The following is an 8,570-nucleotide window of genomic DNA, read 5'->3' as shown; positions in this document are numbered from 1 at the left end:
GATCCCTCCTCATCTTTAGCTGTGAAATCGCTCAAACCACTTTTAAGCTGTCTTCATGGTCACTGCAGCATCACCATAAACTAATTTGAACATTTTGTGTGTTTCTCTGGTACTTTTTTGCAGTTTGAAACAAAATTCCATGTTGATGCGTTGTTCGTGATCCATGATTTGTGGCACACTTTAAAACACATCTGCTCTCAACCATAGCTCACACCTGACTGACTGCACCAAACAAGTTGAAACTTGTCACACACACTGTAACTAAGGTTCAATGCCACTTCCTGTATCAAAGATCACTGCCTTTCCATTAGATGGCCTTCAGCAGCAGCATTCACTGCATTTTTTTTTAATCACACCTTGTTAAATCTGTTTCCATGGAGGCTGTCAAGGAAACTGTAGCTTTCCTCTGCCCAGTGTTTCTGCCTTTGAAGGAACCATCTCTATTTACTCAGTGTGACCATTCTGGAGGTGCCTTGGTCCCAGCACCTAGCTGCTCCCCAGGTAACCCTAGGAAAGGATGGGTGCTATAGTCAGAGTACCCTACCCACCAATAATGGTGATTGTAAAGGTGGCCATGAGGCTGAATCTACTGATTCCATGAGACCACGTGATATTGTTGCAGGGTACTCGGACAGAGAGAGGAGACACCAAGGCTCAAGAAGCAGCATTTATTGATGCCGGCACTGGCTCAGTGGATTCACATCCAGAGGCTGAGCCCCGATCTGGACAGGACTTGGGGCTATATACCCTGAGGTTTCCGGGTTAGCAGCTAGGATTCCTTATTAGGACATGTGGCCTTGTGCCAGTTCCTGACTGGCTCCCAGGTGAGGTAGGAATTCGGAAATGTTAAACGTGGAAGTCTTTGTAGCCATGTGGTCCAGGAAAGCCTTTGTCTAGGGTCCTCTGCCACAATATTACTAAACTGAATTTGTCATAGATACAGATCAATTAGGCTTTTGTTTGTTTCTAGTGCCTGCTCTATATTCATGCTTCTCATTTAAATTGTAGTGACCATTTCTAAGAATATTTATGGTGATTTAGGAAACAGGATCTGTTTTCTTTCAAATTGAAAATGCTGTGTTCAAAATCTTCCTGAGAAATGGGACCAGAGTTGTTTACAATAGGGCATGTAGAATTTATGGGCATGTATGTAAAACTTTCTATGTCTTGATTGTGGTGGTGGTTACCACTGTATGCATTTGTGAAAACCCACAGAACTAAATATCAAATATGGTGAATTTTGCTATCTGTAAATTATACCTTGAAGGGAATCAGAATATGCCACCCCAAAATATGCCACTTTGGCATAAGGATTATTTTTATGTAAAGGCAATTGAGAATTAACAGATAAGAAGAGTTCTTGCCCCCCTCTTATCTGCTTAAAAACAGTACATAAAATCCCTTTGTGAAGGTGTCTTCCCTGCCCTCCACCAGAAATCATTGTAGATGAGGAGTTGACACTGAGATGAGTTTGCATAAACACACCTTACTAAAAATAACCTTTATACGAGGTATGACAATTGAATTCATGAACTGATTCCAGGAACAGTGCTACATACCTCATTGCTGAATATCATTATGGTCACCTTTGAAGTACTCCTCCTTGGGAAGCTAAGCACCAACACCATCGCTTAGTCCACCCTTCAAAGCAATTTTGGAACTCTTTCTGGAATGGCCATCAGAACTGTCGTCATATTACCCTTGATGTCCTGAATGTCATCAAAATGTGTTCCTTTCAATATTTCCTTTATCTTCAGGTAAAGAAAGAAGTCATTAGGGGCCAGATCAGGTGAGTAGGGAGTGTGTTCCAGTATAGTTATTTGTGTACCGGCTAAAACAGAGCCCTATGAGCTGGTGTATTGTCATGATGCGAGAGCCATGAATTATTGGCAAAAAGTTCAGGTGGTCTAACTTTTTCACGCAGCCTTTTCAGCACTTCCAAACAGTCGACTTGGTTAACTGTTTGTTCAAATTCATAATGAATATGTTGGTACAAATTCATAATAAATTCATAATGAATAATCCCTCTGATATCAAAAAAGGTTAGCAACATCATTGCAACAAGCTCATGAACTTAATTGTCAGACCTCGTATTCCATTATTTCCGACATACATTTGCTTGCCATTTCCCCATAATTTATCATCCTTTTTTTTTTAAACTTTATTGGGGGACAGCCATGGTCACAGGCCACACACCGCCCCCATGCTACAACAGCACAGCTGACTTCTCCAGGGAGGACGCAGCCCACACAGGTACCAAACCAGCAACCTTGGTGTTATCAGCACCACACTCTAACCAACTGAGCAAACCAGGCACCCCCTACCATCCTTTGAAGCCAAACCTTTTTTCCTCAAGTCTAATCCTCAAGTCTCAAGTCTCAAGTCTAATCACTTCTTTGAGTATCACTGTTTTTCTGTAAACTCCTGTGCATGTGATTATTAATTAAAATTGTTTGCCTTTTACCCTTTTGACCTGTTTTTTTGTTGTTGTTGTTGGTGGTGGTGGTTTAATTTACAGATCCCTAGTCACTGAACCTAAAAGGGCAGAGGAAAAGTTTTTTCTTCCCAACAAGCTCAATAAAAAATATTAAAAATAAATCCCTTCCCAAGATGTGTTTATGTAATGCTAGTAATTGGAGGTAAAGGAAACAAGATCACAAAACGCCATGCTCAGTTTGATCTTAAGTGGACATCTATGGTTTGGATTTGCCCAAAACCCCCCTTCCCTCTGGAAGTCTGCCCCTCCCTGATTCTAATACCTCCCAATAACACAACAATAAAATGGCTAAATGGGAAATTTTCTGAAATATTATTATTAAATATTTAAATACTTAGATATATTAAAATTATTACAAGAGTTCATATAATTGCTCTCATGACACAGCACTTAAGGATTTCTTGTGTACTGCATACAGCTCAGCCACTACAATATATAGACAATATCATAAAGTATCAGAAATAATTTTATCCTGTCATAGTCAATGAATCATTCAAATAAGTAAATAATTACATGACCCATCCTAGTGGAGGTCACTGCCATTCATTGCAAAATCATATAATAGTGATTTAGAAGAAAACTTTAAGATCATAAGCTAAGATTATTCATTTGGAATACAAATTATTTTTAAACATTTCCTCTGTATCTCATCACTTTAAACAATCTATTTTAAACCTATGAACCAATACTTTATAAAAGTTATACAGACTACTTTAAGGACAACATATGGGACCCTGAGAGCCTATTTGGAGGATGGTTCTCCACCTTCGGGGGATTTGAAACATTAATTGGAATCGTCCTCCTGCTCCTTGGGGCATGCCTCCTTTTACCCTGCATTCTTCCCCTTGTCATTCACTCTACCTCTTCCCTCATGGACACCATTGTAGAACATAAGACTGCCGCTAATGTCCTCATGTTATGGAAGTACCAACCCCTAAGCCAGCAACCTGTTGAAGGAGATGATGCTCTCTAACTCACATATGGGTTTGAGCATCAAAGGGGGGAATGTGGCAGGGAGCCCTAGACAAAGGCCTTCCCAGACCATGTGGTCACTAAGGATTTCGCACAGGCTTCAGACAAACACATTCCTGGACTGTATGGTCAGCAAGACTTCTGCGTTTAATATTTCCAAATTCCTACCTCACCTAGGAGCCCGTCAGGAACTGGCACAATGGCCACATGTTCTAATAATAAATCTTAGCTGCCAACCTGGAAACTTCAGGGTATTTAGCCCCAAGTCCCACCCGGATCGGGGCTCAGCCTCTGGATGTGAATCCGCTGAGCCAGTGCGGGCATTAATAAAAGTTGCTTCCCACGCCTTGGTGTCCTATCTCTTTGTCTGGGTTACCCGCAACAGTTCCTTTCCCATTCCCTTTGCCCTTGTTAGTTGCAACCTTTTCACTCCTGTATTGTTAGTTTAGTTGGGGACCACTGAAATATACAATTACCAAAATAAAAACACTCACAGATGGGCTAAATAGCAGGGTGGAGATTACAGTGAAGATTCAGTAAGCTTGAAGATAGAACAAAAGAAATCATCAACCTGAACAACAGACAGGAAATAGACTCAAAAAAAGGAAAAAGAAAAGAGCCTCAGGTGTCAATGGAACTATAACAAAAGATCAAACATATGCCTTTCTTTTTTGCATCTTTTGAAATGTTCATATGGCATTTCTTTTCTTTGTGTTGCTGTTGTTAATATGGTGAGTAACATTGATTTGTCTTTTGAATGCTAGGCCAATCTTGCATATCTTGGTGGTAATATATTATCCATTTTGTTTATTGTTGAATTCTGTTTGCTAATATTTTATGAAGGATTTTATGTTCATAGAGATATTGAAGGAAGAAATATCATGTAAAATATTTAAGTAATAATAACCTAGATTTGCTCTAATAGCAAAGAACAAGGAATACTTGGTTTAGGAAATGCATTTGTCTACTTTGCATCTTATCTGAATGGGTCTGGGGAGTTGAGGAGAGCTCCAGTTAACTTTTGGCTTTGTCATTTGTTTGAATAGCCTGAAGGTAATCACTAGCAGAATTTAAAAATAAGCTATGAAACAAAATAACACAGGAAAGATCACTACCATTATAGCAATGATTATAAAATCCTTAGATAAAATAGATTAAACTTCCAATGAAAAGACAAAAATTCTCAGACTTACCAGAAAACCGCATCCAACTTCAACTCTATGGTGTTTCTAGGGACACACAAAAAAATAAGTCACAGAAAAGAGTAAAACAAAATGATTAAGACAATGTCTTTCTTTTCCTAGTTTTCTGACACTAGGCGTATAGCTGTTGAATTTATTGACTGCCTTCCTGCATATACTGATTTTTAAAAGACTTATTACTATTGTTAAAACATAAATTAAAGCATATTAAAAATGTTAGGGGCAGGGGCCGGCCGAGTGGCTCAGCTGGTTAAGAGCTCCTTTGGGAGCACCAGCTCTGAGCAGCAGGACCGTGGTTCAGATCCTACATTGAGGGCCAGTGACGCTGCGCCTTCTACACTTAAGGTGATGAACAACAGCTCAACCTGGAGCTGGGCTGCTGTGAGTCGTCGGCGCCTGTGTAGGCTGCAGTGGACCTGCAGTGGGCTGCCGTGAGCTACATAAGTGGCTGGCAGCCAGCGTGAGCAGCTGGCAGTGGGCAAGAGCTGCCGTGAGCTGCCATGAGCAGCTGACCAATGACCGGCGACCGACTGCCTCACCCAGGAAGAGCACAATGATCATACCAACATGGGCCAGTGAAGCGACGTCCTCCATAACTAGACTGAAGAACAAAACAGCAATTTGTCTACCTGTCTGTTCCCCTCCCCCAATTCCCCAAAAATCTTAAAAAAAAAAAAAAAAGTTAGGGCCAGTTAGCTCAGTTGGTTATAGAGCAATGCTCATAACACCAAGGTTGCCGGCTCTATCCCCACATGGGCCACTGAGATGCACCCTTCACAACTAGATTGAAACAACTACTTGACTTGGAGCTGATGGGTCCTGAAAAAACACACTATTCCCCAATTAAAAAAAAAAATTAAGAGTTTATTTGAGCAAAAATTGATTTGAATTGGGCAGCGCCAAACAAGAAATGGTTAGAAGTTCTCCACCAACAGGATCCAGAGGCAAGATTTGTATAGAGTAAGTGCAGAAGCAAAAACCAGAAATTATTGATTAGCTATAGCTTAAAGCCTAGTGGGCTGCTTGTAATGGATTGTCCTTAGGTTTCAATTTTGTAACCTTGAGGCATTTACAGGCTTAGATTTTGGTTTGCTTACATAGATCACCATGGCTGTCTAATGGTTTCCTTGTTTAACTAATTTAACAATATAACATTATAGTAATATATTTTCTAATGTTGAGTGAGCCTATTATTTCTGATATAAACACTAAAAGAAAAGACAGCCAAATATTTATCAGGCAATCCTAAACAAAGAAACAAAAAAATGCATAAAGCAAGGATAATAATACTAATATCATACAAAGAGGAGATCAAGGCAAAAAGCAGGTACAAATGACTATTTTATTTTGCCTATTTCTTTATCTATTAAAATTAGAAACAATACATGGACAGAGCTGGGAAGCAGAGATAATACAGAATGTTATAAAATTAAAATAATTTTACTTTTGCTGTAATCATTAACCTAGTTCTACTCCTGAAAGGAAATTACTGTCAAATCCATTTACAAAGGTTACACTTCATGTTCCTGTAAACTGTGAATAATATTGTGTCAAAATATAGAAACTAAAAGAGAAATTAGTAAATATAATTTTGATAGATATAAGATATTTTAATATACCTTTCTCAGTCTTTCACAAATCACACAACAACAAATAAGCTAGGTACGGAGACTATAATAATAAAATTAACAAAGTTACCTTAATAGCTACATATGGAATGTCATAATTTTCACATGGTAAATATACTTTTTTTCCAATGTCGATGGAATTTATTATTAAGCAACAAAGGAAATATTGATAAACAAGAGTGGAAATTATATAGAACACATTCTCTGAGCAAAATGCTTTAATATAAAAAATTAGTAATAAACTTTTAAACTCTGAATAGCCAAAATACTTAAAATTTTAACTATAAATGTATTTAAACATGAAGAGACATTATATATAGTAAAAACTATCCAGATTCTAGAATGAATTTCTTTCAAATGCTTTTTTTCTCAAAGATAGACCCATACAAACACAAATTATGAATTGAATCTTAGTTTTGTAATAAAACAAAAAAATTATTAGTCTTATTCTATGAAGAAAAGCCTATACATTGTATTGTTAACTGTAATGAAATTATAAAGGTAAAAGTCGAATTAGCATGCTACTCATGGAAGAAATGTGGCCTTTTCCTAGAATGGATTTGTTTTTTGCTGATCTTTACCATCATGACCATTGAAATTAATAAAAGAGAAAGAAAAGAAATCAAATAGAAAGCACTTTGCTTATGCACATACACCAGATAACTTATCAACTATAAAGAAATAAAGCAATGGGAGAATCAATGAACAGAAAAACCTGTTAAGATGTGGCTGAATTAAGTCCTATTGTCCCAACACAAGAATATCATTATGACATCATACTCTGGAATAAAGAAGTAGCAGGGGTTTCTGTTTGATTTTGAGTAGATACTTCTTGTTTACAGCTAATCACATCAATCGTAGTTTCAAATGGTTCAGGTTGGTTGATTGATAGTCAATCAAATGAAGATTCGCTCTCCATGACAAAACCTGTTGCTTGAAGTCATCTTTCATCAGTTGTATATCTCTGAATTTTAAACTGCATCACAAAAACATCTTGCCCTGAGAACTTCATATTAATATGATTGTTGTTTTAGTCTCCACTTATTTCTCAGAATTTTCATCAGTCAAGGTTAATTCCAGAGTTTCCTGGGTTGTAACTTTCACAAATGAAACACCTCAAGAAATGGAATCCTTGACATGAATCACAGATTAATGAAGTAGAATGGTGGGACCAATCTGAGTTTTTCTTCTTCATTGTACTTTGTTTATTTATGCTTTTTCCAGTTTTTCCCCTGATCATTTATTCCATTTTATAGGATAGGTTTTGTTTTACTTTTTGTGTTCTAAGAACTGGTTAGAGCATTTAACGAGTCTTCTACTTCATTAATTTGATTTGTTGCTATTTTTTCTTTTTACTTTCTTTAGAATATTGTCATTCTTCTAAAAATATTTTTGTTATTTGCCTATTGAAATAATCCTTTTTGCTTGGTAAGGAATGACATTAGAGGTTATGAATCTTTCTCTTGGTATTAACTTTCTTTCATGGGGAAGTGTTGATCTGTATTATTATTCTAGTAATAGTATTGTTGTTGTTTTATTCTTTTCTACTAATCACCATAAAATTTCCAAGTTGTTTTGTTTTGCCCCCTCACTTTTATTGTTGATTTTCTCTTTGATTACATTTAATTGCATTTGTCGTCAGGAGAAGTAAGTAATATTCTCTTCTTTGGGGATATTTTTGAGGTATTCTTTGTGGTGAATATTTATAGTAAATAGCAGTAATTATTTATTAGTATTTGCAAAGAAGATGTGTTTGGGGTACAGATTTCAAATTATATCCAGGTTTATAAACTGTCAGAAATTTTCTTTATTTGATATTTTTCATATTATAATATTAAATATGACAATACTTGCTATATTAAGTGTGACAATACAATAAAGATGCACAAATGCAAATTCAATAATCTCTTCACCCCCTCTCCCTAAACTCTTAAGAGCAAGAAAAGGATCCTTCAATTTTTCATACATAATCCTTAACACATGCATATTTAAACTTTTAAATTGTTTTTCTTAGTTTTTATTAATACTACCTGGGAAAAAGCATATTATTTTCAAGTTCTTATATTGTTATTGCTTCTTGTCCTATTTCTTGAAGTTTGTGCTCTCTCTCTCTCTCTCTCTCTCTCTCTCTCTCTCTCTATATATATATATATATATATATATATATATATATATATATATATATATATTTTATTTATTTTTTTAAGCTGAGCCATCCTGCCACCTGTTGGCAGCTCACTTACCAGAAAACCGCATCCAACTTCAACTCTA

This window comes from Hipposideros armiger, unplaced genomic scaffold (assembly GCF_001890085.2).
Source record: "Hipposideros armiger isolate ML-2016 unplaced genomic scaffold, ASM189008v1 scaffold_433, whole genome shotgun sequence".
In the NCBI taxonomy this organism is placed as follows: Eukaryota; Metazoa; Chordata; class Mammalia; order Chiroptera; family Hipposideridae; genus Hipposideros; species Hipposideros armiger.
The sequence above is the reverse complement of the archived record's forward strand: the minus strand, read 5'-3'. Positions refer to the sequence as shown.